General features: G+C 53.2%; 1 pseudogene; it reads left to right on the plus strand.

The window, feature by feature from the left end:
• Nucleotides 1-2,075: 2,075 nt before the first annotated feature.
• On the plus strand, nucleotides 2,076-10,062 carry LOC134362649 (cTAGE family member 2-like; annotated as a pseudogene).
• Nucleotides 10,063-11,057: the final 995 nt, after the last annotated feature.

Consider the following 11,057-nt stretch of genomic DNA (forward strand, 5'->3'; position numbering starts at 1 on the left):
GTGGGCTTCTCTGGTCCTACCTTTTCAGTTCACACAGTAAGGAAGGCCAGGCCTGTCCTGGGCAGTGTGATCAGCAAGTCTCCAAGCTGACGTATGAAACATGGGTGTGTCATCGGTTGGGGTGCATCTTGACCGCCATGCTCGCTTTGGGATGAAAGGAACAGGCTTTATGTCCCGGCTTTGTCACTTTCTAGCCTGTGACTTGGGCAAACCCTTTTACTTTTCTGGGTCTCACTGTCATCATCCATAGAGTGAGATAAAGACACCTTCCTCCCAAGTCCACCGTGAAGACTCAAAACGCTCAGCGCGTCCCTGCTCCTGGAAGTGTGCTGGGAGCCAAAGGAGCAGGGCTGTCCTGGCCTTGAAAGGCCGAGGGGCTCCTGGGGAGCTGTGCCCTGACCTGAGGCTTGCCCCCCCTTTCCCCAGGGGGCAGGGTGGGCTGGGAGCTTGGGCCAGACACCTGGGCAGCTGCCTCCCCTCTGGAACAGTCCTCATTTTATTCCCCTGGGGTCCTGAAAGTTGGAACTAACTGGCTGGCTAAAAAAACAAAAAAGAAAAGGCAAAGGGCGAGCAAGCGCTTTGTGCGTGCTGCAAGGCAGGGTGTGTCTCAGGGATCTGTTTCCATGGGAACCAGCGGCACAGGCTGGCTCCTATGGGCACCAAAAAGAGAAACTTGGCAGAGGTTTCAGGCACCTGAAGTGGGATTCATGCCAGGGATACAAGGATGGTTCAACATATGAAAGTCAATAAAGGTGATACAATAAATGTAACGGTCATGTGGCCAGTATGAATCTGGCCATCACAGCTTGGGTATGAACGGTGACAATCAGCCTTGCATCCCGTGAATATTCATAACCAATAAAACTGGGGGGAAAAAAGAATAAATGGGTACAGGAGATCTTATTGGTGTGGTGAAAATGTTCTAAAACTGATTTGTGGTGATGGCTGCACAACTTGATGAACTTACTAGAACTCATTGAATTGCATACCTGAAATGGGTGGATTACAAGGTATCTAAAATATTCCTCAATAAAGTGTTTTTTAAACAAAGAGCATTTCACTGACATCCAGCAGATCCCGAAATACAACACACTTCTGCCACTAAATAGCTAAACAGCCCTGGACAAGTAGTGCACTTACTGTAGACCTTTGCTTCATTACCTATAAAGAAAGCGTTGGGCCAGCTGAAGCCCAGAGTGTCTCAGGCCTCTTCCCATTGCCACATTCTACGGCTATTTTGGCAAAGTTAGTCCAAAGAAAACACTTTTGTTCCTTGGCAGATATCTAAGGAAGGATGCTCCTCTGAAAGAAATTAAAATCGCAAAATTTCCTTTAAAAAACTGCCAAAGGAAAAGTTGATCTCCTAGAAGTAGCAGAATAGTGGTCACTAGAGGCTGGGAAGGGTAGGGCGAGGAGGGGAAAGGCAGAGGTTACAGATACAAAGTTGCAGCTGGACAGGAGGAACTATTTGTACTGATCTACAGCTTTGTAAGGTGGCTAGAGTCAGCACACATTTATTAGATAATTTCAAATAGCTAAAAGAGAGGATTTTGAATTTTCCCAGCACAAAGAAATGACAAATATTTGAGTGATGAGTATGCTGATTACCCAGATTTCATCATTATAAACATGGATTCAAATCCAGCGGTGGCCCGGCCAAAACCAAGCCGAGGTGGGGGTGGCTAGGACAACGTGTGCCACAGGCTCGCGGGGGGGCAGGCTCCGGAACCGCGTGGCGGAAGTGACGTCACAAAGGGGCCTGGTTACCATGGTGCGCGTGGGGGACGCCTGAGGCCGGTGGGCGCCAGTGCTCCCCGGCTCCCCTCAAGGCCGGCTGCGCTGTGTCTGCTGCTGTCGCCGGGGCCGGTTCGCGTTCCCGACAGAACGCAGAGCTGTCTCAGCTGCTGGTGGTGGCCCGGCCAGGCCGTGGCTACTGTGGCCACAGCCGGAGCAGCCTCGGGGGCGCCATGGAGGTGCCCGGGGCTGCCCCTCAGCCGTACTTGGGGCTGGTCCTGGGAAAGCTGTGCAGGACTGTGGCAGCATTGCCTGAAGACCTGAGACCGGGCCCTGGTTTTCCGTGGGAACTGGTGACATGTGCGGCTCTTACTGGATTTTTGATTCTCTTGTTTTTGTGGAGAAGTGTTCGATCGGTGAGAAGCCGGCTTTATGTAAGAAGAGAGAAAAAGCTTGCTGAAAAGCTTTCTGGACTAATTGAAGAAAAATGTAAACTACTTGACAAACTTTGCGTTGTTCAAGAGGAGTATGAAGGCTTGGAGTCAGCTGTGAAGGATGCCAGCTTTGAGAAGGGGTCAACAGAAGCACAAAGCTTGGAGGCAACCTATGAAAAGCTGAGCAGCTCCAAATCTAAACTTGAGGATGAAATAGTCTTTCTAGCAAAAGAATTAAAGGAACAGAAATCTAAACATTGTGAGCAAGATGAATTGATGGCGGATATTTCAAAAAGGATACAGTCCCTAGAAGATGAATCGAAATCCATCCAGTCACAAGTAGCTGAAGCCAAACTAATCTGCAAAATATTTCAAATGAATGAAGAACGTCTGAAGGTGGCAATAAAAGACGCCTTGAATGAAAATTCCCAACTTCAGGAAAGCCAGAAACAGCTTTTACAAGAAGCGGAAGTATTGAAAGAACAAGTGAGTGAACTTAATAAACAGAAAATAATATTTGAAAACTCCAAAGTCCAGGCAGAACGAGTTCTGAGTGATAAAGAAAATCACATCAAGTCTCTGGCTGAACGCTTGCTCAAGATGACAGACTGGGCTGCTGTGCTTGGAGAAGACATGATGGCTGATGACTTGGAATTGCAGATGAAGAGTGAATCACAAAAGGGTGCTCGCTTAGATGATCTGCCAAAAGGAGCTTTGAAGAAAATGATTCACACTGCTAAGTTAAATGCTTCTTTCAAAACCCTAGAAGGAGAAAGAAACCAAATTTACACTGAGTTGTCTGAAGTAGATAAAACAAAGGAAGAGCTTATAGAGCATATTACAAATCTCCAGACTGAACAAGCATCTTTACAGTCAGAAAACACACAGTTGGAAAGTGAAAATCAGAAGCTTCGGCAGAAACTTAAAGGAATGACTGAACTGTATCAAGAAAATGGAATGAAACTCCACAGGAAGTTAATAGCAGAGGAAAAGGACCGGTTAGAGAAGGAGGAGAAACTTTCCAAAGTAGAGAGAAGATGAGCCATGCAGCTGAGGAACTGGAGACCTACAGAAGGAGAGCCAGAGATGCAGAAGAAGAATTGGAGAGAAGCGTTCGTTCTTATCAAGGGCAGATGACTTCCTATGAGAAAGAAGCGCATGGCAGCTGGGTGGCAGCTGAGACTGCTGAAAGACACCTCAGGTATTTAAGGAAAGTAAATGTTTCCAAGAGACAAAAATTAGCTGAAAAAGAGTTTAAATTTGAACTTTTCAAAAAAGATCCATATGTAGTTGATGTTCCAAAGACAGCATTTGGCGGAGAGCATTCCCCATGTGGTGCCTCACCAGTGGGTCGACCTTCATCCGAAACGAGAGCTTTTCTCTCTCCACTCAGACTCGCACCTTTGACTCCAGGGCGAGGAGGAGGAAGAGGCTCAAGAGGCCCAGAGAATACTCTGGATCACCAGATGACCAATGAAAGAGGAGAATCGGGCTGTGATAGGTTAACCGATTCTCATGGAGCACCATCTGGGTACCTGTCACCTCCGTGGGAACAGCACCGGAGGATGAGGATCCCTCCACCAGGCCACCCATGTTCTGATCCAGCTCTTCTTCCACGAAGGCAAGACGGATTTGATTCTAATCCTGGTGGACCGTCTGGCCCAGCAGAACTCAGAAGTTTTAACCTGGCTTCTTTGGATAAAGTGGATGGGCCAAAGCCCTCACAAACGGAATCCAGCAGAAATGATACCAAAGACGACCTTGGTAATGTAAATGTGCCTCATTCATCGGTGCCTGCTGAAAGGGAAGCCTGTGGCCCTGGCTTTGCTCCTCCACCTTTTCCTGCAATCAGAGGTCCATTGTTTCCAGTGGATAGGAGGGGTCCATTCATGAGAAGAGAACCTCCTTTTCCTCCACCTCCTCCAGGAAGCATGTATGGAGCTCCTCAAAATTATTATCTCCCAAGGGATTTCCCTGTGTAGCCACCACCTCCGTCTGGGTTCCTGTCACCTCCGTGGGAACAACACCGAAGGATGATGATTCCCCCACCAGGCCACCCATGTTCTGATCCAGCTCTTCTTCCACAAAGGCAAGACGGATTTGATCCTGATCCTGGTGGACCGTCTGGCCCAGCAGAACTCAGAAGTTTTAACCTGGCTTCTTTGGACAAAGTGGATGGGCCAAAGCCCTCACAAACGGAATCCAGCAGAAATGAAACCAAAGACGACCTTGGTAATGTAAATGTGCCTCATTCATCTGTGCCTGCTGAAAGGGAAGCAAGTGGCCCTGGCTTTGCTCCTCCACCTTTTCCTGCAATCAGAGGTCCATTGTTTCCAGTGGATAGGAGGGGTCCATTCATGAGAAGAGAACCTCTTTTTCCTCCACCTCCTCCAGGAAGCATGTATGGAGCTCCTCAAAATTATTTTCTACCAAGGGATTTCTCTGTCCAGCCACCACCTCCATTTGCAATGAGAAATGTCTATTCACTGAGGGGATTTCCTCCTTATGTTCCTCTAGGAGCTGGATTGTCACCTCCACCCCCACATTCTGAAAGTAGGGGTGAGTTCCCTTCAGGGTCGATTCCGTGCTCAAATGAGCCTGCTCCTGAAATCCAGAAGCACAGCAAGAAACCTGATGATATTTTTGGTCTCTCTTCATAAATAGTTTTGACTTATCTTTCATTTTCAGTTTAAGTAACTACAATTTTTGCTCAAATTGAAGCTTAATGGAATTATAATTCTCAGGATACTATTTTGTAAATAAAGATGATTTAAATATGAATTTCGTGAGTAAATTATTTCCATTTTATTTTATCCTAGATTGTATAATTATTTTAATTTGATTGACTAACCCACTATTACATAAACAATAATGGGAAATTTATTTAGGTTATCTTGCAGTTGGGGATGTTTTAAACTCCAAGGGCTGTGTCTTTATGCCAAGGACTGTATTTACTACGGTTGTAGACAAATGTGAAAGTAACTTTATGCTTAATTAAATTTTCATTGATTTAAAGACTTGCTTGGTATTGATAATAATAATAAAATCAGCTAGGTTTTTAATTAAAAAAATCACAATGTACCCCATAAATATGTACAGTTATTAGGTGTCCGTTAAAAATAATAATAATCTTTTAAAATTACCAAAGGAAATTGTGGATCTAAGACCCTTCAAGACCCTCTATTCATAAAAACTTGCTGTCGATGGATATTTTTATGCTCTTAAAACATGAAATCTAAGCCTCTGTCCATGCTGCAATGAAAAAGTCTGTGGTGAGAAGATATGATAAGAAGATGAAGCATATTATTAACCAGTGTTTATGTGTTTCATAGACCTTTACTATCTAGAAAGAAACCTGTAAGGAGGGTATAATGATGCTTCTATGGTTCTAATTTAAATTTTTTATGAATAGAAAACAGTGAGCACTGTATACAGGTAAAAAGCCATATAACATCCTGCATATATGGGTATCTGAGAACTTCAAAATGTTTGTGGAAAAATAGAATTGAAAGATAATATGAATCTTCCCTGAGCTTTGTGAAGTGCCGCCGTACATGGAGATGTGTGTATTATATAATTATGCATGTGTGTGTGTAATTGACAGTTAACGTCTTTCTGATGATAAAAATAATACATTACTGCTAAGTTTTGCTTGAAATATCTGAAGAATATGCACCAGTCAATCTTTAGGTTAAAATTAAGGATGATTTCCATGTGACCGCAACGTTAAGAACTTTAATCCTTGGGGAAAAAAAAATCATTCAACTCTATAGCGCCTATATGGGTGGTATGCATTAACAAAATAAATGAGATTTTCTTCTCAGTTTTTGCAAAAAAAAAAAAATTTTTTTTGTAAAATAGGGGAAATTCTCTAGAAAATTCTTTGATATTTCTTATCTAGAAAATAATTTGGTAAGTCTCCTATTTATGCCTTAGAAAAAAGACAGTATGTGGCATTACACTCTGGTGCTTTGTACTCTGTCAGTGCAGCTAAGCTGGGAATTAATTACATTTTCCACAGTTTCCTTCCGTCTCTTCTTCCAGATTAGAATTGGCCAAGAAAGAAACTTGCAGAATATTGGAAACTGGAAATGAGGCAGTGGCCATAACCATCTGCAGATCTTTTCTCAGGCAGATTCAGAGACAGACAGAAGAAGAGGCCGGGCCCATGTGGGTAAAAACCTCCAGCCGAGTCTGTGAAGTGACGTATCCCGAGGTTGTCCTGAGGGGAGTGCTTCCGTTTTTCTTTGTTCACGGATGTTCTCCTCAAACCAAAGCCATTTTTCTGGAAATTTTCTTCTCTAAAGCTTCTTGGCCTTTAAAAACCTAGTATTTGTCAGTTGAGTTTTGGTGCAGCATCAAAGACCCTCCACAGTCATCTGAAGTGGCTGCTGAAGCACTTCTTCTGCAGTTAGTGTCTCTGTGACGCTCAACTTGCTTCACGTTCTTCCACCAAAGCAACGTGTTGCCACAGATTCCTGCAGCAGCAGGTAGGAGAGTCCAGCTGCTTCTGAGGAGCGTCAGCGCTGCAGCGGCCTCCTCAGCGCTCCAGCGCTCCCGCTCCGCTGCAGCCTCTGCCCCGCTAGAGCCGCTGCCCGCGTGCTCCCGATCCCACTGCAGCGTCGGCCCATTGGAGCTGCTGCCGCCAGCTCCCGCTCCCTATGCAGCCCCCCTTTCCAGCCTCTGCCCCTTTCCAGCCGCTGCCCCGCTGCAGCCGCTGCATGCACGCTCCCGCTCCTGCTCCCGCTGCAGCCTCCGCCCCGTTCGAGCTGCTGCCGTGCGCTCCCAATCGCGCTGCAGCCTCTGCCTGGCTTGAGCCGCTGCCCTGGCGCTCCCGATCCCGCTGCAGCCCGTGCCCCTCTCGAGCTTCTGCCCCTCTCGAGCAGCTTCCCCCCCCCCACTCACGCGCCCGCTCCCGCCTCCGCCTTTGCCCAGCTCCAGCTATTGCCCGCGCCCTCCTGCTCCGGCTCCAGCCTCTGCTCCGATACAGCTGCTGCCCGCTTGCTTCCGATCCCGCTGCAGCGTTTGCCCTGCTGGAGCCGCTGCCCGCGCTCACGATCCCGCTGCAGCCTCTGCCTCTCTAGAGCGGCTGCCCGCGCGCTCCCGCTCAGGCTGCAGCCTCTGCCCAGCTGGAGCCACTGCCCGCGCGTTCCCGATCCCGCTGCAGCCTTTGCCCCGCTCGAGCAGCTGCCCGCACGCTCCCGATCTGGCTGCAGCCTCTGCACCGCTTGAGCCGCTGCCCCCGCGCTCCCGATCTGGCTGCAGCCTCTGCCCTGCTCGAGCCGCTGCCTGCGCGCTCCCGATCCCGCTGCAGCCTCTGCCTGGCTGGAGCCGCCGCCCGTGCGCTCCCGCTCCCCCTGCAGGCTCTGCCCGGCTCGAGCCGCTGCCCACCCGCTCCTGATCCCGCAGCAGCCTCTGCCCCGCTCGAGCTTCTGCCCGCACGCTAGCGCTCCAGCTCCCGCTGCAGTCTTTGCTCAGCTTGAGCTGTTTCCTACCCCTTCCTGCTCCCGCCCCACCGCAGCCTTTGCCCAGCTCCAGCTGTTGCCCACGCCCTCCCGCTCCCGCTGCAGCCGCTGCCCTGCTGCAGCCGCTGCCCTGGCTCTCCCGATCACGCTGCAGCCTCTGCCCCTCTCGAGCCTCTGCCCCTCTCCCGCCGCTGCCCCCACACTCACGCTCCCGCTCCCGCCTCCGCCTTGGCCCAGCTCCAGCTGTTGCCCGAGCCCTCCTGCTCCCGCTCCAGCCTCTGCTCCGCTAGAGCTGCTGCCCGCTTGCTCCCGATCCCGCTGCAGCTTTTGCCCTGCTGGAGCCGCTGCCCGTGCTCACGATCCCGCTGCAGCCCCTGCCTCGCTCCAGCGGCTGCCCGCACGCTCCGGATCTCGCTGCAGCCTCAGCCCGGCTGGAGCCGCTCCCCGCGCGCTCCGGAACCCGCTTCAGCCTCTGTCCTGCTGGAGCCACTGCCCCCGCGTTCCCGATCCCGCTGCAGCCTCTGCACCGCTCAGCCGCTGCCCCTGCTCTCCCTATCTGGCTTAAGCCTCTGCCCCACTGGAGCCACTGCCCGCGCGCTCCCGATCTCACTGCAGCCTCTGCCCTGCTCGAGCCTCTCCCTGCGCGCTCCTGATCCCCCTGCAGCCTATGCCCGGCTGGAGCTGATGCCCGTGCTCTCCCGCTCCCCCTGCAGGCTCTGCCCACTCCAGCCGCTGCCCGCCGACTCCTGATCCCGCTGCAGCCTCTGCCCCGCTCCAGTCACTGCATGCGCGCTGCGGATCCCACTGCAACCTCTGTCCCTCTGGAGCCGCTGCTCGCGCGCTGCCGATCCCACTGCAGCGTCTGCACCGTTCGAGCCGCTGCCCGCGCCCTCCCGATCCCGCTGCAGCCTCTGCTCCTCTGGAGCCTGTGCCCCTCTCGAGCCGCTTCCCCCACGCTTACGCTCCCGCTCCCGCCTCCGCCTTTTCCCAGCTCCAGCTGTTGCCCGCGCCCTCCTGCTCCCGCTCCAGCCTCTGCTCCGCTACAGCTGCTGCCCGCTTGCTCCGGATCCCGCTGCAGCTTTTGCCCTGCTGAAGCCGCTGCCCGCGCTCACGGTCCCGCTGCAGCCTCTGCCTCTCTCGAGCGGCTGCCTGCGCGCTCCCGCTCAGGCTGCAGCCTCTGCCCAGCTGGAGCCACTGCCCGCGCGTTCCCGATCCCGCTGCAGCCTCTGCCCCACTCGAGCAGCTGCCCACATGCTCCCAATCGCGCTGCAGCCTCTGCCCGGCTGGAGCCGCTGCCCGCGCTCTCCGGAACGCGCTGCTGCCTGAGCCCTACTGGTGCCGCTGCCCGCGCGCTCCCGATCCCTCTGCAGCCTCTGTCCCGTTTAAGCAGCTGCCTGCACTCTCCCGATCCCGCTGCAGCCTCTGCCCCACTCCAGCCACTGCATGCGCGCTCCCGATCCCACTGCTACCTCTGTCCCTCTAGAGCCGCTCCCGCGCGCTCCTGATCCCACTGCAGCCTCTCCCCCGTTGGAGCCACTGCACGCACGCTCCTGCTCCTGCTCCCGCTGCAGCCTCTGCCCCGTTCAAGCTGCTGCCCGCGCGCTCCCGCTCCCGCCGCAGTCTTTGCCCAGCTCCAGCTGTTGCCCAAGCTCTCATGCTCCCGCTCCCCACCGCCGCCTTTGAACAGCTACAGCTGTTGCCCGCGCCCTCCCGCTCCTGCTGCAGCCTCTGCCCTGCTAGACCCGCTGCCCGCGCACTCCCCATCCCGCTGCAGCCTCTGCCCCGTTCCAGCTGCTGCCCGCCCGCTCCCTATCCCACAGCTGCCTCTGCCCTACTCAAACTGCTGCCCGCACGCTTCCGCTCCCGCTCCTGCGCAGCCACTGCCCGTTGCGCTCCCGCTCCCGCTGCCGCGGCAGCCTCTGCCCAGCTCCATGCGCTGCCCGCGCGTTCCCGCACCCTCTCCCGCCGCAGCCTCTGCCCCGTTCGAGCCGCTGTTCGAGCGCTCCCGATCCCGCTGCAGCCTCTGCCCGGCTGGAGCCTCTGTCCACGCCCTCACTCTCCCGCTGCAGCCTCTGCCTGACTCAAGCCGCTGTCCGCGAGCTCCCGGTCCCGCCGTAGCCTCTGCCCCGCTCGAGCTGCGGCCCGCACGCTCACGCTCCCGCTCCCGCCGCAGCCTTTGCCCAGCTCCAGGTGTTGCCTGCGCCCTCGCGCTCCCACTCCCTCGCAGCCTCTGCCCCGCTGGAGCCGGTGCCAGCGCGCTCCCGCTCCCGATGCAGCCGCTGCCCCGTTCCACTCGCTGCCCGGGCGGTCTGGATCCCGCTGCAGCCTATGTCCCGCTCGAGCCGCTGCCCCCACGCTCGTGCTCCGGCTCCTGCCTCCGCCTTTGCCCAGCTCCAGCTGTTGCCTGCGCCCTCCCGCTCCGGGTCTAGCCTCTGTCCCGCTAGAGCTGCTACCCGCTTGCTCCCGATCCCGCTGCAGCCTCTGCCCTGCTCCAGTCACTGCCCGCGCGCTCCTGATTCCGCTGCAGCCTCTGGCTCACTGGAGCGGCTGCCCGAGTGCTAGCGCTCCCGCCACAGCTTCTCCCCAGCCAGTGCGCCTAAAAGGAGGGCGGAGGTTCTGGATCCCAGGGAAAGAGAGCGAGAAAGCGGAATGACACGGGGTCTTGAGGCTGCACTTTCCTGTCCCTCAGCTCAGGTCCCGTCACGCTGTCCGAACACCTGTGTTTAAATCTGCTCTGATATCCAGAAACCTGCAGACCTCTATTTCCATGTCAGGGTAGAGAGGACCGTCTCATTCTTTTTTAAAGCTGCATCAATTATGATTTTACCATCATGTATTTACCCCGTGCCCCACGGGTGGACACTCAGGTTGTGTCCAGGTTGTGCTGTCCTACACAATGCTGCAGTGAGCATCCTGGTGTCCTTCAGAGATTTCTCTGGGTTTGGGCCTAGAGGTGACACTGATGGGACAAAGAATATCCACATGGAAAATACTGAAAGATAGGACCAGATTATCTTCCAAAGGCTGCGGTTTTATTGCTACCAAGACTATGTGAGGCAATTTTAAATTGAGGTGAATTGTGGATGTGTTGAGTCTAATCTAAATTCTAGTGTTCATCTCTTCATTGTCTGAGGTATTGCGTCAGGCCTCTGGAGACAGGTGCGTGCATGAGATGACTCCTGGCTTCCAGCTGTCTACACCATGTGTAACATGGCTGTCGGATGACTCTGGCAGCCTGCGGTCCCACTGTCAACTTTGTCATTCTCTTCTCCCCATTAAAATACAGATTGAGTACCCCTTATCCAAAATGCTTGGAAAGTATTTTGGATTTAGGATGTTTTCAGATTTGGGAATATTTGGAGAATACATTTGCAGAATGCTCCAATGAGCATTTCCTTTGAGTGTCATGTTAGCACTCAAAAAG

Source organism: Cynocephalus volans, chromosome 14 (genome assembly GCF_027409185.1).
Source record: "Cynocephalus volans isolate mCynVol1 chromosome 14, mCynVol1.pri, whole genome shotgun sequence".
Classification (NCBI taxonomy): domain Eukaryota; kingdom Metazoa; phylum Chordata; class Mammalia; order Dermoptera; family Cynocephalidae; genus Cynocephalus; species Cynocephalus volans.